Genomic DNA, 23,830 nt, shown 5'->3' on the forward strand with positions numbered 1-23,830 from the left:
TAGAGCTACAGTAGCCTGTCTGCTTCATCTGAATGCTTTACACCTTGCAGAAACTTCATTGCCTCCTTTACATCTTTCTGTCTCTGTCTCTGTCTCTCTCTCTCTCTCTCTCTCTCTCTCTCTCTCTCTCTCTCTCTCTCAGTTCAGGACTCCACTGAAACACCACCTTCCCTTAGCGCCCTCCTCTGTCTACTTCTGCTGTTAGATGCACTTTGCACTTCCTGGTGCTCCTCATAGGTGCTCTTGCATGCTTCCAACACACCGTTACTAAAACAGCGAGTAATTTTTGGCTGACTTGTCTCTCTTCTCTGTTCTGTTGGGAGGACAGAAGATTTTCATCTTCGGTTCCCAGTGCCTGTCACAGTTTCCGTGACATGGCTACTATCGAGTCAGTGGAGTCAGTGACACACATGGATCACATTTATGAGGCTATGTCTGCTACATTTCTCAGGAATTATTACTAAAAGAATAGAAACCTAAAGTTTCATGAATATAAATATAATATAGAATGCTTTCACTACATTTTGTTAAAAGTCAAGGCAAATACTGAATACTTTTATGATCAATTTGTGTGGAAGCTGGAATTCCTGTGAGAAATAGTTAAGTTGTAGCCTTTATGATGCCACCAGATCCTTGTACAAAAAGCATTTGCTAAAAAATGATTTCTTGATTTAAAATAATCCCGTTTCTTATCACTGCATGCCAACTAAAATACTAGGCCTCACCATGTTCACTACCTCCCTTGGGTTACAGGAGTGTGTACCATTTTATCATGACATGAATCTACACAGAGTACAAACTACAGTGCTGTCTTCCCCTCAAATGGTAGAGGAGCATTACCTATACTCATACTCATGTTTTGTAACACAATAGCCAGATACATTTGCTTGTGTTCTCTGTGTGTAAGGTACCATTGAAGGGGATCAGAAATTGAAAATTACTGGTGTCCTGTACAGGGAAGTCTTCAGCTATTACCATTAAATTCACTAGTAATGAAAACTACATTCTAAAAGATCATCATTTTATCCAAATGCAGGTATCTGGTTAGTGAACCTTGAATTGGGCAACTGGATTCCATCGTCCTGGGCTGTGAAGTATTATTGAGTAGAAGTAATATTGCTTCACAGATACCACAGATAGAGCTAGAGTTAACCCAGGGGTAACTTTCTAGGAGAGGTGATACGCCCAGCAGAACAGAGAGACCCTGGAGCTGTGCCTCTTGTAGTTATAGTAAAAATCTTTCAATAAGAAAGTGGAGAGAATGACAATGTAGAAGGGACGTTTGGGGCTTAATTTCTTAAATTTTACACTTCGTCTTTTCTAATAGCTACTGCAGACTCTCTCCTTTGCAAAAGAAAGGAGAAAAGGAACGGGGGTCTACAGTTTCAGGTTTGTATCCAGATGTGGGTGGAGTTACGGCACCACAATGATGAAGTTAGGCTTTCTTGGTACCATGTCTGGAGCTCTTCAAAAGCCTGTGCTGCTTAAGTGAAGGAAGTTGAAGGTCTCTTTGACTCTGTCTTTTGGGGACTAGTGTTCCACAGAGCCGGGGAGTCATGAGGGCTCGGGGAAAGGATTACTCTAACTGATGTCCTCAAAGGGGATTGACCTGCCCGCTGGCACTGTCTGACGTGGGCGTGCGCCTGCTCCCCATGGTATCTCAGCTGACCTGGAGAAGGGGCGCCTTGGTCACCTGTCTGTGCCCGCAGCCTGCCTCCTGTGCTGGCTCTGCGCTGTAGTCTGTGGCTTCCTGGAACCAGCCCTCTCCATGTGTCCTGTCGGCTTCATTGCTCCCGTACCACCGGCTTTTCTGGATTATTTCCGTGGCTGGCTTGAGTTTCCTTTTTCTTTCATTCACTGTTGGTGACGCACTCATTTAATTTCTGTTTAAACTTTGTGTGTCTCTCTTTCTCTCCCTGGCCTGTTCCTTGTCTGTCCACGCTGTCCTGCTGACTCTGTCTTCGCTGCTCATTTCCCTGCTGCCTCTAGCATCCATCAGGTGCAAGCTGCGGACCTGCGGCGAGTGTCTGCTCCCCCCGGCTCCTTCACCATGTGAGTACAGCGCCGTTCCATTTTTACATTTTGTCCCCAACTTCTTCTCCTCACAGTTAGATACCCATGGCCTCCTTTTCCTATGCAGGTCTGCTGCTCAGATAATAAGCCCTCCTAACTCCAGTTGCTTTCTTGTTCCCTTCTTTGATTTCAAATGGAGCCATGGAGTTCTTCATGTCCCACATGTCTCCATCTTCTGGGAGTTAGGGTTTAACTTTTTAATGAGATGCTTTAGAGCCCATGATTGTGTGGGGTTGTATCACCTTCCATGTGAAGCATTGCTTTCGTTGGAAAGGTGACATTGCCACTAGACCGTTCCATTACCTGTGACTCAAGGATGGGTTTGAGCAAGTGACCAAAATCCTTGATTTGTGGACAGATCCCAAAAATTACACGTGGAGTTTTGAGGGCATATGTATGGAAATATTTATGGGTTGAGAATCCATAGATGTCACAATAGATCCAAAACTGTCACTACTGTCACTATATGCATATGTAGTAGTTTGTGCTTAATATTCCAGAGTACTGTTTCTTTCTGGTGAAATCAGATGAACACTTAAGGAATTTTTGACACTACTCCTTTTGTCTTGCCTTTCCTTTTCTTCATTTAGTATATACTTACCTACCATTTATTATGTTTCAGGTGTGATTGCAAGTGTTTCACATCTGTTAACACCACTATGCCATATGTGATATCATCTCTCTATTGTGTATACGAAGCTGATGTACAGAAAAGTTAAATAACTTTCTCAAAGTCACAGAGTTAATAAGCCATAGACTGGGATTCAAACTTGGCTGTCTGGTTTCAAAATTCATGCTCTTAATGATGTATATTGTGTCGCCTTCCATCTACCAGGGTCCTATACATTTCTCAAGGCTCAGTTGAATGATTACCTTTGCAGAGAACTATTTCTTGAATGCCTGCCATCAGAATTAATTACACTCTCACTGGAGTTCACTACTGATGAATCTATTATAATTCTTAAGTTTGAATTTGGTGTTAATTAATTACATTTACTATAGGGCTGGGGATTTAGCTCAGCGGCACAGTGCCTGCCTGGCAAGCGCAGGTCATGAGTTCAATTCCTGGTACCAGAAAAAAAGAAAAAAAACAAAAAAAATAATAATAATTACATTTACTCCGCATCTGTATATATCACACACTTGACTTGGGCTCTTTGAGATCATTGATATTGTCTTTTTACAAAACTTTGCTTTCCTTTCCCTGTTTGAAAAAAGTGATTTGAAATCAAACAGTGATTGATAGAATGAATGAATAGGAAAAATACATGCCTATGTACAGTTGTATACTATCTAACATGTAGTGGTAAGGTAAAGTAATTCCTCAAGTTTAGTTGTATAATTTTATTTTCTACCCTAGTCTTATGGATACTCATCTGTTTATTCACCTACTAAAATTACACTTATTGAAAAATATTGAAAGAAGGAAGGAAAAAATATGTATATAAATACACAAGATAGCTAAAGTAATTATACTACTAAGTTCTATTGGTTTATTGAAAGGAACAGCTAATCTTTAATTATTTGATCAGTCTTACATGCCTAGATCTGGTTATCTGAGTAACCACTTTGAAGAAAACGGTATGTAGTACAACAGCCATTGTTAATTTCCTATCACCTTGTTTTGAAATTCTGTATCATTTTTATTGTTTTTATGTTGTTTTTTTATCTCTGTAAAATAAAAAAAGAAAGAAAAATATTTACTTTGCTCTTAGTGTCAGATTTGTTTTATGCCTTTTGCTTTTGTATTTTTCATTTGTTGTCTTAAATGGAAATGTTCATTTCTTATTTGAGGCATATGTGTACTATCGTAAGGTAAATTTTCTTTTCTTTTAAATTTTTTTGTAGTAAGGTAAATTTTCATGTTTGTTTCCATAGTGTAGCGGACACTAAGTTGTGGCTACTTTAAAAGTTGAATATTAATCAGAAAATATTCCATGTCTATATGTGATGCATATTAAATATTACAAGCATTATGTATGAGTGATAAAATACTTATGGAGTAAAAATTTATTAAATCTGCGTGTTATTTTAGAGATCAGCAAAACAGAACATTATCAAATAGAGCAAGGAACGTGGAGAAAATCAATACAACAAGGTGTATTGTCTTTTATATCATGGCAGGGATAACTTAGCTTTGACCCACTCTAACACTATTTGCTGTTTTCAGAAATGTTTAGAAATCTCACACTAAGCTTGTGTTGGTCATTGTGAAAGTCAGATACCCCAGTATCATGAGCTGAGATAGCTGTTTTGCAAGGAGCTGGGGATCTTAGATCAGCCATTGTCTGCTCAGAGCAACTTTTTGAAAAATGACCTTTTCTTTGAGAGAGGCTTCTCTTTCTGATGCTCCAGAGGCTAATGTGACCTCTTTAAGGAAGTTTGAAGCAATCTTTCCCTTCCCTTTCCTCCCTTCTCTTCCCTCCCCTCCCCTCCCTCCACTCCCTTCCCATTCCCTTCCCCTTCCATCTGCTCCCCGTCCCCTTCCCTTTCCTTTCCCTTCTTTTCTTTTTTTTTTTTCTGTTGTTTCTGATCTCTAGGGATTAAGCCCAAGGCCCTTGCACTGAGCTACATCCCTTGAACAATTTTTATTTTGAGGCAGGGTCTGCCTAAGTTGCCCAGGCTGCGTTCAATCTTGTGATCCTCTTTTCTCAGCCTCTCAGAGTGCTCGTATTGTAGGTATGTGCCACCATGTCAGGCTTGACGGAATCCTTTCTCACCGTTATTCTGATGACTTCTGGCAGGAGGGGAGCACTCAGGGAGTGACAGTGCAGAGCATAGATTGTTGGGAACTGCAGCGCAATCTAATGCTGTGTGCATGCTTTATGAAAACAATCTTGGAACTTTTGTTTTGCTATTACTCCCTATAAATCAATGAATTTTAATTAAAGTTATTGGCTCATTCAATAAATAGAACAAAACGAAGAAAAGAGTAGCTCTCCACAAATCTTCTACAATGTAAGTTAATAAGTTATTTATAGCTGAATGACTTCATAATAAACTTTCCTTGATTGAATGACACAGAGGCACATTACATTTTACAAGCTATGCACAATTATGTTAAATGCTCCAAATACTACACGCTATTCAGCAAATAGCAAAAAGTATGAAAGTGAAATGTTTTTTAAAGAGCTATTTGCCCTTTAGTGGGCACCTTTCATTAGGTTCCACTTCCTGCTTTTTCTCATCAGAATGAAATCATGTACTCAATTTATACTTAAATCATTTCAATAAACCTTTTAATGAACATTAAGAGCTTACCTCAGATGCCAGACACTCTGTAGGATACAGAAAATAACAGAGATCAGAAAGCTAAGCCGATCAGACACAGGCTTGGATCACCGACACTACACTTATAATACAATGTCACAGGCATCCAAAGATTCTTACTGTATTCCCATGTGAAAGATGTTTCGTTTAACACCTATTACATTTGTTTTTACTGGTAGTAGTTAAAATTAGTGTACAGTAGCATTGACTTTTCTACCCTTACATCCTTGCTAGGACAGATCCGTGAGTTTTAAGTCACATAGATTCATATGACCGTCACAGTCAGGCCACAGAGCAGTCTCTCACCTCTAGATGCTGCCTTATAATCCACCCAAGTGTAATTACACCTCATCTTCTAATTCTTATAAGCACTGCTCACTATAGATTTCTAATTCTGGAAAATGCCTCGTAAGTGAAATCGTACAATATGTAACCTATTTTAGCTGGTTCTTTGGCTGAACATAACATCTCTGAAAATTTATCCAGGTTGCTGCATGTAGAAGTATCAGTCATGTGCTGTTTTGTATCACTGAGCTGCATCCCAGCATACAGGTGTGTCACTGTGCTTACCCATTCTTCTGCTGAAGGATGTGAATTATTTCCAGTTTGGGGTGGCTGGGAGTGAGTAGAGCTGCTATGAGCATAGGTCTTTGTGTAAACAAAAGCTTTCATTTCTCTAGGTTAAACACCTAGGAATGGGGTTGCTGGTTCACAGGTAAGTATATATTTTGCTTAAAAAGAAGTGGAAAAACTATTTGCCAGAGTAGTTATACCATTTTGCATTTCCACCAGCAATGTATGGCAATGCTGGTTGCTCTGCATTCCTGCTGACACTTGGTAGTGTCAGCATTTTAATACTACTTGCAATAGGAGTATAGTTGTATCACATGATGAGTTTCATTTGCCTTCCCTAGTGGCTAGTGGTTTGGAAAATTTTTTTCAGGGGATTATTTGGCATTCATTAGTCTTTGGTGAAGCAGATGTTCAAATCCAGCTCATTTTTAAATTGCACTCTGTGTTTTTTGATTTAATATGTGATATATTTTGAACACAAATCCTTTCAAATATGCTATCCTCTTATATCTTTTCATTCTCTTGATAACATCTTTTGTTGAGCAGTTGTCTTGACATCCACATGATCATTTTTTTCTTTACAGAACTCTGTTTCTGAAATTATGTTTAGGTACTTTTTGTCTAGTCTCAGGTCATGAATATTTTCTCCTGTGCTTTGTTTGAACAGTTTTGTAGTTTTTCATTTTTATATATGTATAGATCTATTTTAATTTTTGTATAAGATATGCTGTTTAGGTTAAAGTCAGGTTATTTTTTTTTTTGCATATGGGTGTTCATTGGTTCCAACATTATTTGTTGAAAAGGTTATATTTTTCCGTTGAGTTCTTTTTACAACTTTGTTCAAAGTCAACTGAAGGATCGTGCGTGCATGCACACACACGGACACACACGGACACATTTTTTAGCCTCCTCTGTGCTATTGTCCTGCGCATGTATGCCCTTGGTAGCACCATGTCCTTACCACTGCAGCTACTCAGTGAATGCCGTAGCTAAACTCAGCAAAATAACTGTGGGCAGATCAGTGTATTCTGAATTAACACAAACATATGTTAAGTGTAACATGCCATCTTGCAGAGCAGTTACAATTTAAACATAAACAGGATGCCTCCCAGTGCTAAATTATGTGGGTTTGCTTGTTATCTTGTAGAAGGCAGACTTACACACAGGCCCATGGGAACAGTTCACCCTGTCATATCTGACCACAGGCTGCATATGAGCCAGCACTCTGAAACTGCTTTTGAAAAATGAAAACTCTGGGTACAGGCTGAAAGTTAATTGATTTTCTTTTCTAGAAGAAAGGAGTTTTACTAAGAGAATGGGAAATGTTTTTGATATGCCAATTTTTTAAGCTTTTGTTTGGAGAAGAATTTAAGAGTAAGAATTTTATTTTTTGAAAAACCACAAATACAGAACTTAGGACCTTCCATCTTCATGAATGAAGAAAACAAAGTAGTCAGAGCTGGTTTGATATCGCCTCTGGTGAAGGAAGTAAACTAGTAGATTCTTTGAAGTGCTTTCTAAAATTCTGTAATTATTACTTTTCTCCAGCTGGTTACATCAAAGCTTTTGTTCCAACATGTGCTTAAACTCAGGCAACTTGTTATGAAAGATCCGTTTATCTTGATTATTTAATTCTAGCCCTTTATTTTGAAAATGGGACTTACTATGCCTTATACAGAATACTTTTGTCTTTTCCTTCCTTCCCTTTGTAAACGCCACTCTACCACACCCTGTACTTGATCTGGAAGAAGAGAAATACTGTCGAAGTAGAAACTTTGCAAGTATGCCTTTGTAAGCTATGAGGCATACCTTTAAAGTAGGCTAGATGATCTCCCAAGCATGGTTTGATTCACTGAATCAAATGATTGGTACCCGAGGCCGAATCTAAGCATTATTGTTACTTGTGGGCTGAACTTTATGCCTGGGGAAGAAATCTGTCCAAATTCTGATTTACAGATTATAATTTCTGCATCATAACTTTTGGTTCCAAAAACCAGTTTTGAGGATAGTAAAAGGGCTAAGTACCCCCAATACTGTAGTTAAGTGTTCACGATTTTGTTATGATTATTGTATGGCTTGGTGATTATTTTGGAGTGGTAGGATTATAGATATTTTTTCTTGACTTTCTGTATTTTTCTGATTGATTTTAAGAAACATGTATTATTTCTGTTAAAGGGAAAAACCAAAAAGGGCTACTATTTTTTTTTTTTTTTAAAGAAGAACTGCTGTGTTCGGAGAATTGGGTCAGGCTCAAATAGTGAAGTTACAGAAAAGCAAGACAATTTGCTCTCTAAGACAGCAAAAGCCTACACTGTGCTTCGGCCCCACACTTCCCGTGTATCTGACTAGTGGGGTCGCTTCCCGCTGCCTGAGTTTCTTGCCCATGACTCAGACCATAAATGCCATCCTTCCCTTTTCTCCTCTTTTTCTCCTCTTCTCTGCAGTTTAGTGAAAGAGATGCACTGAGTGGAAAATTCCTAAGGAAAGAAATGAAAAGCTGCTTGAGCTTCTCCTGCTCCTAGTTCACAGACTAGAAAGCTTTTCTCTTTAAGCGACTGTGAGTTTCCTGAAGAGCTCACTCACTCTGCTGGAGCTTCATCCCACAGGGAGCAGACTAGTGTCCTTGGCAAAGGGCAGCGGGAGTGGCACACAGGTGTTTGCCTGGGCACCTCCTTATTCTGCCCTTCTTCTTCCCCACAGTGGCATCCTTCTGTGCTGACCATGTGTTAACCTTTTGCATTTCAGTTTTAAAAATAGTTTCCAAAAATGCAGTCAATCCTTGGGATTCCCATCGACTCTGAAATTTTGTTACGGTGCAAGTCAGGGCATGACCCTAGAATCTTATGCAAATTTGCCCCAAAGGGATCTAAGACAGGAAGTAGGCAAGGCTTGCCCTGGACATGACAAGGTCATCCTTGGTCCTAGGTGCTGAGCGGGAACCAGGCCCTGTGCTGCCTTGGGAAGTTTAGGTCATGCTCACCTGGCTGTCTGCAAGAACCCCAGTGTAGTTTTACATTTAGTCACAGAGGTAATACATACCTAGACTCTGCTAAGCGTCTCAGCTGTGATCAGTGTAACACCCCGATAACTATGTTAGTTAACACATACTAAATGTTTGTGATAATCCATAGATGAGAAGACGGAGAACAAGAAATGATAGGCAGTCTACTTACTAACATGGAAAAGTTAGGATTAAAATCCAGGGCTATTTGTTTTGAAAAAAAACATTTAAAGCATTGAACTGTACTGTCCATATAAACTCTGATCATTTTCCTATGAGTGTGCGTGTATCTTTATACATTTTAGTCAAATCATACTCTGTAAGCTTTTTAAGAAAATGTGGATTTGAATAACTTAGAATTCAATTTTGAGCATTTCAAATGTGTGAATCTTTGGTGTTACAGGTTTGTGGAACAAATGTTATTATAAGAAAGAATTCAGAAGGACACTTAGCTTAAAATAAATTCTAGCACAGTTAGACAATTTGGAGAATCTTTCAGAATTGTCTGGTACTGGGTTGGATCTGAAACATCGGGAGAGGGAGAGGTCATACTTGTGCTCACAGCAGAGAGGCGCTCGGGTGCTGCCCTAGGGAAGGTCTGTCTGCACGGCCCAGCGCCCCACACACTTACATAAGAGCGTACACATTAAGGACTCCCTCAGACCTTAAAATTATATTGTGTTACTTTTGAAATTTATTTTTAGAGCTGAATTATTCATGTCTGTGTAGCTGTAGGAACAGTCTTACTACTCAGCATTTTTCCTAGCGTAAAAGGTCACTTCAAAAGTGAAGTGACTTCGAAGGGCTCTTTTGTGGGGGGATGCTGATCATGCAGGGCTCGGGGGCCCCAGTACAGGAGGCAGACCTCAAGATTCTACTCTAATCCGTGTTCGAGACACATTGGGCAGGAAAAAGCAGGAGGAAATGTATGCATTTAAAAACTAAATTACAAATAAAAATAACGTGACCTTAGAAATAACATGAATCCAATAAATACAAAAGCCATTGTTCAGAATTTTGTAAATAACATGACATTTGGAAGGAGCAATGGAAATTAAGGTCTGAATAGCCAAAGCAGGGATGGCAAGCTGGCACACACTTCCAAGGCAGCTTGGGATCTGGGGAAGGGAAAAATTAGATTCCTTTCATCCTTTTATTATGTATCTTTATATAAGCACTAATTGTAGGATTACAACAACGTAAGTATGTTCTCTTAGTGCGTTTTTTAAATAGGCATCTATATGAGTTTGCCAGGGATGTCACATAAAAAGTACAGTTGAATGGGTAACTGAACACAGACATGCATTTTCTTACCACTCGAGGCTAGGACCGTCTGAGGTTGAGGTGTCAAGGCTGGTTTCCGTAGCCTCCCTTGCTGGCTTGCAGACAGTATCTTCTCCGTGCATTGTTAGAGGTCTTCCCACGGCACAGGTCTGTATCCCAGAAGGACAGCAGTCTTGCTGCATTCAGACCCACCCTGCTGACCTCCCTTTAACTCTCATTAGAGACCTTCTCTCCAAACACGGTCACAGTCTGAGACATCTGGGGTTAAGACTTCAATTTTGGCAGACGAGTCAGCCCACAGTAGAGTTCTACTAAGCACTGTTAACTGATGTTTATATTTCTTTTTGTGGTTCACCAGCTGTTTGAAGGGTGAACTTTGTGTACATTGTTATATTGCTAATTTAACTTTAAAAATGATTAAGCATATGAGACAACCTGAAGGAAATTTCCCTTTTATTAATAGCAGATTTCTAGTACTAATTTATATAGGTCATTGGAAGGTTATTAACATCTGTGGCCCCAAATTTGTTTTCTGTAAAATAAGGTGATTGAAAAAAAAAATGTACCTTAAATTTTAGTTCAAATCTGACTTCCTAAAGCATTATCATAATAAAAACAAGGACAGAAATAATATAGACCTTAGATGGAAAAGAACAGGAGTATTTTATTGGTTTTCATTAATAAAGATTTATTTACAAAAGGACTTTGCCCAGGAGAGAAAAAGCTTCACATTGTTATGAATGGATTTACTACATTCAGGAAGAAAAAGAAACATTTCCATTTTGCTCCAGTGCTGTAATTATAACTGATACGACCATCTGACATAGAGTGAGAAGAACTTACCAATAACAAAGAAAGCTGGATGTTTGTTTTGAGTGTTTCAAGAGTGTGTTTATATTGGATTGTTTGACTCAGGTGGTAACGAACTGCAAGGTGCATTTCATTTGTGCGAAAGTTTCAATTTAATTATAGCGATTCAATTGAGTTCTCCTGGTCTGTCATAACATCCAGAAACACTTACATGAAATGAAAAGAAGATACCTTTCAAAAGTCATGAAAGAGAAAGACTTGCTGATGCTACATTTAATTAATCCCTAGAGCTCATCAAATTTGATGTCAGAAAGTGAAATTCCAAAAATGAATTCACAAATTCTATTTGACTAAACTGGAAATGCTGCTGAGAGAATTACAAATAGAATGCAAAGGCCAAAGCTTTATGTTAGGGAGGCCTGTGGTTTTACTTCTTAAAAATTCATTGCTTAGACCTTACTGCTCTCAAGAGAGATGGTTTATATCTTCTAATTGGGACATAAGTATATCTTTTGTCTTAATGTACCTTGTTGCTCAGGTGAAGTAAAACAATTACATATCCTTCCTTGAGGAAAGGCCCTTCTCTTAAAATACTCTAGGTTCCTGGCCTTGGTAGAGATTTGATCTGCTTTAATACAGCAAGGGGAAGAAATGAGACAGACAGAAGTGCCCAGAGTGGTCGTTACACTCTATCCTGACCCTACCAGTAAAACCCTTCTTTTCCCTTCTTTCCTTTTCTTTATAGTGTTTCTTTATATTTGTTTCTTCTTCATTGTCCGAATCACTTATTATCTACCCCAAAAGTATATGCTAAGGAACTTATTTTCCTCATGTTTACTATCACATTTTACAGAAAGTATGTTTGTTGATTAGTGACTGTATTCATAGGACCATAGTGTGATTTTTAGAAATTCTCTTCTAGAAATGTATCTTTTTTTTTTTCCGGTACCGGGAATCAAACTCACGACCTCACGCTTGCCAGGCAGGTGCTGTGCCGCTGAGCTAAATCCCCAGCCCCTAGAAATGTATCTTTAAGACTGGGAGTGGCGGTGAACACCTGTAACCCCAACACTTGGGAGGCTGAGACAGGAGGATCACTGTGAGTTTGAGGCCAGCCTAGGCTACAAAGTGAGCTCAAGGCCAGCCTGAACTGCATAGCGAGACCCTGTCTCAAAAAGACAAAACAACAGCAACAACAAAGATGTATCTTTATTCTGCTCACTTCTACATGGAAAAGAAGAATGATTCCGGAAACCAGAGCAGTCTGTAACTCTTTGGTCAGGAATTAGGGTGATGAGAATCTTCTCCCCAGCTGGGTCATTGGCTAAGTGAGGAAGGACAGCCAGGTTATTCTTTCTCCTTGGATTTCTGATGCGGAAACGTGGGCTGGTGGGAACACACCTGTGCTGCTCCTAGGTACTTGGATTCCTCCGACTGCACGGTGATGAATCGCATTCTTGTGCCACTTTCCCTCCCGACTGCAGTGCAGCTCGCTGCTGCATATTCAGGACCTTGGCAAAGCACTGTCAACTTGGAGAAAAGAAATGAGTCCAAACAAACAAAGCGAAAGATTAAATACCATCTAGTTAAGAAAGAGTAACTTTGTAAATATTCAAATATCCAGATTTTAGGAAAGCACATGAATACTTTTATAAAATACTTTATGTAGAAAATTAAAACCATTTAAGGAAGTACTTCTTACATAATGCTATTTATTGTCAGCTCTATACTAACTTTGTAAGTTTGGAGAAAAAAACCTGGAATCTTCTGACTGAGTCTGCTTCCTAGGCACACAGATCTACCCCCTCACTATGTGCAGAGTAGGAAGACATATTGCTACGCATGCATCCCACCCTCTCCCAACCTATTTAGATTATATTACTTCCTACTTAGGGATAATTGTACTAGTCTTATTTTCATTACCACAGAAAAATTCAGGAGGCAAGCAAACTTATAAAGAAAACAGGTTCATTTAGCTCAGAGATTTGGAAAGTCCAAGCAACAAGGTACAGGCTTTGGTGAGGGCTCCCTTTATCTGTATGACCAGATGACAGATGACAAGGTGTGAGTGTGTGAGGGCGTGAGGGTTCACATCACCACACAGGAAGCTGAGGTGACTCTGGGGTCCTAAGTCCCTTTCTAGGGCAGGACCCCTGTTGACCTAAGGACCTTCCACTAGACCTCACATTTAATAGTCGCAGCTCCCAAAACAGCCACGCTGAGAACCAAGCTCCTGACACACAAACCTTCAGGGAGCCAAAACATCTAAAACATAGGAATAACCACTGTCTTAGTCACTGCCCTCACCTCTGAGATGCAACACCCAACACCCAACACCTGCAACTTAAAGGAAGAGAGGTTTAGTTTGGCTTACAGTTACAGCTCATGGAGGGGTGGTTTGCAAGGCAGAACATGGACAGAGGAAAAGGTACTCACCTCACAGCGGCCAGAGAGCAGAGACAGAAGAAGCAGGGAACCAGCAAGGGAGCTAGAACCTTCCAATCACCCCACCTCTGTTGCCTCTGTCCAGGCCCCACCTCCTCAAAGCAAGTCAGGAACAGTACCTCGGTAACTCAGTCACCTTCCAAAGCCCTCAGCTATGTGTGCATGAGGCTCATGGGGGACATCTAAGTATAAACCATTACAAACGTGTATATTTCCACTCCATTATTGCTTCATGTATTTTGGCTTTTGCTTTGTTTGTTTTTACTTAAAGTATGTCTAAATTCTCCACTCTTTTCAGTTCTCTTATATATAAAATAAGTGGTGCAATTTAAAAATTACTTTTTTGTCTCATTTTTTTCTTGGTAAAAATACTGTTTTAGTGGTACACATAGACACTCAGATAACACCACTCAAGGTGCTTCCAGGTACAAGGTAAACACACAGGTAAACTTATTAATAAATTATTAATAACAACTTATTAAGAAGTTGTCAGCTGATACCAGTATTCTTCCGATATTATTCTGGTATTCTTATGTAATCTTTCTGAGATATGTGAAAAGGCTATATAGGTTTTCTGTAAAGTGATATTTTTAAACTACAGAAATCATAGACATTATATTACAGTTCTGTGCATACCCATGTTTATAGCAGCATGACAGCTAAATCTTGAAGTGGTGTATATGTCCATCAACAGATGAATGGATAAAGAAAATGTTATACATATTTACACACCACGGAGTACTGCTCTGCCATAAAGAAAAGTAAACTTCATTCACTTGTAGGAAAATGGATGAACCACGAGACCATAATATTAAGTGAAATAAAGCAGATAAACATGCTTAACTATTGCATGGTTTCTCTTAGATGAACAACCCAAAGTATACATAAAAAGCAACATAAAAGATGGATAATAAGCAGTGGGGAGGGAGACCTTTTTCAAAGGAGAAGGGGGATGAAGGGATGGAAGGAAGGGGAAGGGAGGAGAAGGAAAGGGGATCCAGAAAGGAATGAAGGTGTGTTCTGGGCACGTACCAGCTCTACACAGGAATGTACACATGATGAAGTGCACACATGCACTAATAGAAAAATGCAAAAGGTCATGGTGCTTCCTTCACGCTCCTTTCCAGTGAAGAAAATCAATTGGTCAGTTACAAATAAGAACAAGGTAGTAGAGCAGTGTATGCTTATTGTCCTAAGTGAAGATGTTCAGTACTTTAAACAGCAAATGAGTGTACAACGTCCCTTTGATAAGCAGAAATTGGAACCTGAAGAAGAAAATGTCCTTTTGAACAGCTGAGCTCTAAAGCCACTTTGATGGCTTCAGAATCACATTGTCCTACTGTGTCTCAGTGGCCCAGGCTCTGACATGACTGGAGATAGTGCGAAGTGGTTCTGCAGTCAGCAGCAAAAGAATCCCTCATGCCTCTGCAAGCTGGGGTCTAAAGGCACCCAGATTAGGATTTCATGATAGATGCTTAGGTCATTTTTAATAACCAGGAAACCCCATGCCGTAGATTTACTCCTTAGTGTAGTAGTGATTTCGTCCTGATGTGATAATAGTTGTAGGCTTGAATTCTCGTGTCCCTTTCAACTGCGCTAACTATGCTTCACTGCCACAATATGAATTTGCAGAATTCTACTACAAGATCCTCTAATTTCCATCTGTCCTTATTTCCTGTGTATTTGCTTCTTCTTTGCCTTTCATCATGATAGCTGGCCAATTTTTATGCTCTTAATCAAGAAAAATATAAATGCAAGCAAGTGGAAACTTAAAGACTTTTCTTTTTAAAAAAAAAGTTATAATCTCTAGGTGCTAAATCAGAAAATAGAAGGGCGGGCCACTCCACTTGCACAAGACTTATAATTGGACATGGTGGTGCACTCCTGTGACCCCAGCACTCTGGGAGGCTGAGGCAGGAGAATCACAAGATTGAGCCCTGGCCGGGAACATAATAACTTAGTGAGAACCTGTCTCAAAAGAAAAATAAAAAGGGCTGTGGGTGGATTTAACTCAGTGTGATGACCCTGCACTCCATCCCCAGTATCCCCTTCCAATGCAGATATTATCTACTCACAGGTAGAAATTCTCCATTTGTACAAAACAGGCAAGCCTGTGAATCAGCTCCATCTGCGAAGGTAGCAGAGCAACAATATCACAAAAGCATTAGCATTCGTGCTTGGTTTTAGTACTACTACAGTCAAGTTTTCCCTTGAACCCAGTTCTGCTGGGTAGTACTCATTCTGGCCATGGTTCACCCTATATGTACATATGCTTAGTTGTGATGAGAAATGTGATCATTTGTCAAGAAATATAATTTTTCCTTCTACGATAGGAAGCCCTTATGGAGAATAGTTCATTAACACGCCGAAAGCTTTGTATATAAAATCCCTTGTGGAAAATGGAAAGATAGCTATAGTTGGGCATCCTGTCCTCACAGAGCTCATGATCTCCTTGGGGGCTCATCTTGTTAGGATCGCATTGACAGGTGCAATGTGATGATATTCCCGGATGTAGCCAGCTCCTCAGTCTGGGTGTAAGATAATAGTCCCTGGAAAATTTAGAAAAGGAGTGTAGGTATTTGAAATACATGTAGAAGAGGGCAAATCATGAGGAAAAGAAGAAATGAGTTACTGGAATCCTAGCTGGGAAACCAGTATTTAGAACTGAAATCCATGAGGGAAGAGTTTCAGGGAGCAGAGAGCTAACCACAGCATCCACTGCTGCTGAAGGTGAATGAAGGTGCGAACAGAGGAGTGATCTAGGTATGCAAGCGTAAAAGAAAAGATGGAAGTGAAGATATGGTGTCACGCTATGGAGAGGAGACTTTGAAATTTTAGCCTGTGGCAATCAGTTGTTTAGTGGTTTAGAAAGTAAATCTAACTTGTGAAGCCAGAAACTTTGACATGATGCCTGTATGGGGTGGCTCCACATAAATGTATCGGAATGGGCTGAATCAATAATACCAGGGACATTCACAGCCACCGAAGGAAAACAGGCAGTAAGAGAACTTCAAATATTGACCCAGATTGTTGTCCCGTTCCTCATCCTTTAAAGTAAAAACAATGAAACCACTCTATTTATTGAGCTGCTTTGAGATGCCACCAAGGTTAACCACTGCTTAGAACTGGCCATGGTTTCCCCTTTAAATGTCAGGAACTTGATGCTGAGCAGAAAAGACAGTATAATAACCATGCAGTAATCTCACTCTAGAGCATATTCATTTATCGCACATTTCAAAAGCATAGAAATGTGTTACAAATTTCCATGGAAGCATGAAATTGTTAATTGCAATATATATTTGAAGATCTCCTGAAAATGTAAAGAGTAAGTTTTGTTTCTGCCAGTGTCATTAAAGTTCTTTCATACTTGGTAATTATGCTCTGTGTCTAACCATTTAGCCATAAAGTCAGCAGATATTAATTTGACACATGCCTAGCTTTTGTACCTAAAGTTTATGCTTTTTTGGCATTATGCTCAGTGACTAATTATTAAAATCCGATACCCACCAAAATGGTGATAGAAGGGCCAATAAATAGAAACTATGAAAAGAAAGATTTAGACTCTTTAGTGAGAATTTTCAACTACTAGGTTAGTCCAAACAAAAACTAGGCTGCCTCCATCTTGTGTCTTATTGGTAGATAAGGGTTAGGTAGAGACTGGGTAGTCATTTGAAGATCCAGTTGTAGAGAATATGGAATAAAACTGAATTGCAGATGTTTAATTAGGTGAGAGGTAAGACCCCTCACAACCCAGTAATGCCTCCATGATCTTACAGGATGATCTGGAGGAATAGTTGTTTCAACTGATTTGCAAGCCATGTATAGCATGATATCCATCTAAAAAACACTACTCTTAAATATTGAGAACTTACTCAATTTGTATTAAAAAATTAATAACCTTTAAAGATTTCTCCAGGAAAACATGTGGGGCAGTGAGACCACTTGCCTTGCTGCTGTTAATGTGATTTTGGTTTGCTCTTATTGAGATTAAAAAGAAAACCCTTCTGTATAATTTATTTTAGATTCCTGAGACATCGTTCTCTACTCCAGGTAGAAGACAACTCAATTATGAGTGTTCCTTCTGAATTTGGCAGCTGTCAAAAACTCATTTTAGATCTCCCGTCACCAGCCTTGATTCAGTTTTGTTTTATTGTAAAGAGAGTTGTACCTGTGTCTTGTACAGAGTATTGACAGTGGCAGTTCAAAATATGTCGCAGGGTAAATTTTAACAATTTCTAAGAAGTTGTTAAAGGAAGGTATTGATTGTATTTCTACTCAGATAAATACCAGCTTGATAGTTGATATACAGATGTGGTGGTAGGTGCTTTGGAGTCATTGTAATTTCTAGCTGAAGAACGTGTAGTCCTGAAGTGGATTCTTACCCTTTTTTATTTTCAAGAGAAAAAAGATAAACATGAAACCAAGTTTCAAAAGAGATTAGCAGGACAGTTGCAATAGCTGATACATCGTGTATTGTTGTCTTCATAGTACTTACCCTTTTGGATAAGGCATCTATTATTTATGTGCATTTTGCTCTCTTTTTTTGTGTGGATTTTACTAGAGATAAAAGTAAGAAAGTGACAAGGTAATACAGCATGGACTTGCCTCCTGATCCAAAGGACAGAAACTGAACGCCGAATCAGAGTTTTGTCTGTGGCTCACAAAGAGTAAAGGCACTGGAAATCAGCTCAGTGGAGGATCAAGACCACATTGTGTTGGAGCCTCAGGGCCAGGTGCAGTCCCGGAGGGGTCTGACTTGTGGGATCTCATTTGTTCATTTGTTCAGGATCATTTATTGCAGACAGCAAGGGCCAGGTGCTGTCCTAGGTGCTGGAGTTGCAAAGAGAACGAGATAGCCTTTCTTGCTGAGAATTCATACTGAGCAATCAATATTTTAATGGCAGTCCATTCAGGACATAGATTTCAGTTCAAATGAATCCCACTAAATATTAGAAACATTTTACTATTTCTAGATTATTTTCAAGTAGAATCACATCTGTACTACATAAGGAATTTCTGGCAGTTCCTTACTAGTATTAAATTAGTCTTGAAGATAAACAAGCATATGTGTTTCTGCCTTGCAAAGAAGACCAACTGTTTATATAATTAACAAGTGCCTACTTCAATACTAGGGCTTCATAAAATTCAAGACATCTACATAATGAGTACTACAAGGGGCGTGTCTCACACTGAACCATTACAGAAATACGAATAAAAGTAGGATATTTACAAGGTATAAAAAGGCAGCTAACTCAGAATTTTCACCCTAAAATGAATTAAGATTTATATTATTGATGTCCTTAAGTAAACTACCTGCCTGACATTCACAGCCTCCAGTTGCTTTCTTATTGAACAGATGAGGTGGCTACCTTCCTTTGAATCTTGTCTCCTTACCCATTTCAGCAATCTCTCAACACTTAGAGGTTTGACATCTAGTAATCAGATATTGTAAGTCTGGGTTCAGCTATGATGCTATTACCTAGGACCAAAAAAATTGCTTTAAAAGGGCTGTGTACATAGGTCAGTAGAAGAGCACTTGACTAGTGTGCATAAGGCCCTGAGTTTGATCCCTAACACTGCCTTACAAATGAATACACAAATATGAAATAAAGTAAGAGTTACAGACATTGAAAAAGACCAGTGTTAATAATAGCAGCACAAGGTATCCTTGAAAGTTTAATGTTTACTGATAATGTGTTGCCTTATGTGCATTTTTTGGCTCAGTACTCACTGTATTCCTGTCACCAGTTCCATTTTCAGATCACAGAGTGACTTGAGAAGGTAACTTTAGTTTTCTAAATATCAAGTGTAAATTACTTGATAGAGTTTAGACTGGAACTCAGATCCTTCTGACTACATCTTTCTTTCCTCACTGTGCTGCACTACCTTGATATTAACGGGTGCCGTACCCATGTGATTCATGTCTTCAGTGACAAGAAGGAGTCATGTGGCATCAGGAGTTGGAAAGTGACCCTAGGGAACCAGAGCACCCACCCCTTGTGCTTCAGCCATGGGAAAATAATACCTAAGTTGGAGGTAGGGTGCAGGGTAAGAGGAGTCTTCTCCCAGGCTGAATGAAATTGTGCTTCTTCAGAAATCAAAGCTGCAGAGTTTTGAGGAGATAGGGGGGAATTTGACTCTGAGGGATTGAAATTCTACACAGTAACAGTAAACAGCATATTTGGAAGAGCAAAGAGTAGCAAGACTCAGGTGTACATTCAATGCCAGTGAGCATTCAGGGAGTTGTTGCACTGGGATGGCTGTCCACTTCTCTTCCAGCATCTCGGGGTGACGTGTGTGTGTGTGTGTGTGTGTGTGTGTGTGTGTGTGTGTGATGGAGGTAAGGAAAACTGTGGTCTAGAGGTAGTTGGAAGCCCACCGGAGTGACCTGATGAGAAGTCATCTTATGAAGGCTGTTAAGAAAGTTGTTATGAGGGACAGCTGGGTATGAAATCCAGAGCTATGAACTTCCTCTGTGCATAAGAAGCTCAGCGGTGATGTTGCAGAGGAAATTAGTGAGAGATCTTATGTTGAGTTAACAGATTGGTGAGTCCCTTCTAGGAAGCTTGAATGGTCCCATGGAAGTCAGATTTAGAGCCCTTGATGGGCTGCCTAAATCAGTATGCTAATAATTTGTGGTACACGTTGGCAGGAGGCAAATTCATTTTTCCCCAAGTTATTCTCTTCTATGCTCTACTAACTTCCCTGGAAAATTTAATTTTAGAAAACTAATGGCAGTGCTATGTCCCAGACACCAAGGAACAGCTTTGTCATCTTCTACCTTCAGTCAGCCATCAATGGGACACTAAAATATTTTGACATAAGGGGACAAAATTGAATTCCTTCACTTTCATTTGGTCTCTGTGCACTTTTCCTGCCCTGTGCTTTAGCTGTCTGTGTTCTTGTCATTAGTTGGCTGTGTAAAATACCAGATGGGAGAGGATCCAGGAAAGTATGAAACGTCATGACACCAGCCAGTTAGACAGTTTTCCCCCATAACCTTGTCAGAAATGCCTACAGAAGCTTTCATGTGTGCTCTTAACTTCTCATATTTGGCAACAGTAGGTGCTAGTGTTAGACAAGATCTTATACAAGAGAGAAATTTCAGAACACTTACTATAATGATACAAGCTAATATCTACTGAGCACTTGGTAATGTACCAGGGTAATTTTTGAAGCATGTATGTATAGATTCCCTTCATACTCATCCCTGTGAAGTAGATAAGTACTACTATCATCTGTATTTTACATATGAGGAAACTACTGCACCAAATTTCTTGACTAACAGTAATTGGAAGAATTTTACTTCAGATCCAGTGAATCTGTTTGGAGCCTGGGCTGTTAACCACTTTGCTCCCTCTGATACCTACTGTTCACACCTGACTCAGGAATGATTCACAGGGGATATCCACTGTGGACTCCATGGTGTGACTCCCTAAAATTTGTTGAAGGATCTCAACTTGGAAGAGTTTGATAGAAGACAAAACACCCAAAAACTACATCAGGAGATTGGGTTTAAAACAGCTGCTGTTGATGGGAAAGCTGGACGTGTTGCACGTTGAAAAGATAGAACACAAGGCAGGAGAAGGTGTTCAGGGGTGGTCAGTGAGAGCATTCATTTTCTTCTTTCTTGCTAAGCTAGTTATTCTGGAGATGAAATGAATTAATAAGTGAATTAATTTGTTCTCTAAACAATTCTGTTCAAATAGTAACCCCCATTGTTTGTCTACGGTGAGCCCCTTGGCAATGAGAAATATTGGTGGGAAGCCAGTGGTTGGGGAGGCAACATTGAATGAACTGGAATCTGGGACATAGATGAGCACATGGGATCAAGAAGTGTGTGGAGGGGCTGGGTATTTAGCTCAGCGGCAAAGCGCCTGCCTGGCAAGCGCAAGGTCATGAGTTCGGTTCCTGGTGCCGGAGAAAAACCAAAAAAAAAAAAAAAAAAAAAAAAAGTGTGTGGACAGGGAGCAGTCACTGATGGGGTTTGAGAAAGGTGGTGCACACAGGTCAGTTCAAAGTCAGAAAAGATCCAGAGGTAGGGAGCAGGGCCTGGTCATTGGGCCTTTCCTGAACCCTGTTTCCCATGGGCAACTGCTATTGTGATGAAGTCTTGGTCTTAGTACCTCCAGCCCACAGGGGAAGGCTGAAGCTACTGTTATCTTGTTTAGATAGAGCTCATTTGATCCCTGTACTCCTCTTTCTCCCACTACAGAATAGGAAGGGCTGCCGCACTGTATGGTTATAGCTTCTCTCTGACCGGTCATGTTTGTAGAAAAAAATCGGTAATTACAATCTTATACATAATATAGGTGAACTTGGAAGCGAAAAGATCAGACTCCCTTAATTTTTGGATAAGTATTTGGTATGAACATTGTGTGGCCACTCTGTTAATAGTTCACATTCTTTTCTGTCTACTCATATCTAATACCTAGCACTCTTTCCAGTAATTCCTATTTTTACTATTATCTGGGTTTATCAGTGATTTCAAGGTTGACGTGTATTTAAAATACTGTAACTAGGTAATTGCTGTAGAAATGAGGATATTCAATCATGAAATCCCAGCTTGTAGAGATAACTACTTTTGACAGCTTGTTGAACATTGCTCCAGACTCTCCACTTGAATACATAAACTCTTAAATTCCACAATTTATGGCACTTATGGTATTATTTTCCATGAACCTTTTTTCATTTTGTAACATGTGGTTGCCAGACTTTCCGCTAAGTAAATATAGATATGAGCATTCTTTAATGATATCTGCCTTGTGTTCTTTCATTAGAATGTACCACAGTTTACTGAAGCAGCTCCTTGTCTATTGTTTATTGGGAAAGGGTCATTGCTCCATACAGAGATCACTTGACTGTGCTAGTCCTGATTTTATGGCTTTGTTGTCATATCCACAGAGCTCTTGGTATTTATCCATTGACCAGGGAGGGTGAGTCCCTTTTAAGAGAATTGTAGGAAAGAAAGACCATGAAACTGCTGGCTAAGGAGAACCAGGCTCTGCTCCCAGTTCTACCACTTAGTGGCTAGGTGACCTTAAAATCACCTTACCTTTCTGACGCTCAGTTTATCTACCTGTAAAATGATGCTGTGGCTATGCATTATACTTAGGATTTGTCCTAGTAATCTGAAGAGATTATTATGTCAAATGAGATCCCTGATCATCACTTAAGTGCTCGTACGCACTTTATTGCACAGTGCCTCTTTGGTGTCCAGCATAATGGTGACACAAACTAGATACCCAGCACACACACTCTGAAGAACGGAGCAGTATGGCCACCGAGCCTGTCTCCTCAGCTGCCCCCACGATGAACCATCTCTGTGGTTCCCACTTTGGCTTTGTTTTCATTCAGTAAAACTTAGACATTTTCACACGTCTGCTACCTTTCTTTAGAATTTGTGCTTTTCTATGTACATTTTAAAACTGTTTGTGTATGGTATATGTATGTGTGTGTGTGTGTGTGTGTTTGCACACGTGTGTGGTGGCAGAAAGAAGTGTCTGGACTACTTTTTAAAGTATTATTTTTCCTTCTATCCTTTCTTGTCTTTTTTCTCCCTCCTTCTTTTCCTTCCATCCTTTCTCCTCCCCTCCTCTCCTCTCCACTCTTCTTGCCTTTCCTCCTCTTCTTTTCTTTCCTTTTCTCCTTTTATAGAACAAGAAAGGAATGGTATTCTTTCTATTTTAGTCAATGGTGACTTTTCTTGTCATTTCATATAAAATGAGCAGCAATCTCCTATTTGAGAAAGTTATCTCAACCAGTGAAACCTGGGTATAAGTTGGTACTCAAGTGTGAGTGGGGATTATGCTATATCACCATGTTGAAAATAATTTGTTGATCCAGAGCAGAAGTGATGAAAATCAACTTCACTAAGTTACTTTACTCATCTTATATCCAAGATCTAATTACTTTGAAGATTTAGTTTAAGGAAAATTGAAGAAACCTGCTGTGGACACTCTGCATGTGAGTGGGGTGCTTCAGAAAATCTGGTACTACTGCCTTTAATTGTTTAGTATATGTCCTGAGCCAGTTTGGATTGAATTCTTTCAGAACAAGTTGTATACCTCATTCTCCTCCAAATGAAACTGTTCTGTAAATATTGAACTTCTTTTTCTGGTTTGGGGGTGCTCACAGGAAGTATTTAATGTATGTGCTTTAATTAAGAGGTGCTTTCAGAGACTCTTCAGAGCTGTTTAATCTTAGTCTTGTGCTTTGTGGGCACTTATTTTGTACGATTAAATAGTTTTTTTCTGTCTCTTCTTGAGATCAGGTCACAGTTGACTAGGTTGGACTCTTATAGGCCTCTTTACTTATAGTTATTTATAGATTCATCCCTTTTTTTTACTGTTTCAGTTTAGCTGTATCTAGTTA

General features: G+C 39.5%; 1 protein-coding gene across 1 annotated transcript in view; it reads left to right on the forward strand.

Annotated features, from left to right (window-relative positions):
• Nucleotides 1-23,830, forward strand: part of Dgki (diacylglycerol kinase, iota) — a 421,640-nt gene that overhangs the window by 292,997 nt on the left and 104,813 nt on the right.

This window comes from Chinchilla lanigera, unplaced genomic scaffold (assembly GCF_000276665.1).
Source record: "Chinchilla lanigera isolate Chin_1 unplaced genomic scaffold, ChiLan1.0 scaffold00093, whole genome shotgun sequence".
Taxonomy (NCBI): domain Eukaryota; kingdom Metazoa; phylum Chordata; class Mammalia; order Rodentia; family Chinchillidae; genus Chinchilla; species Chinchilla lanigera.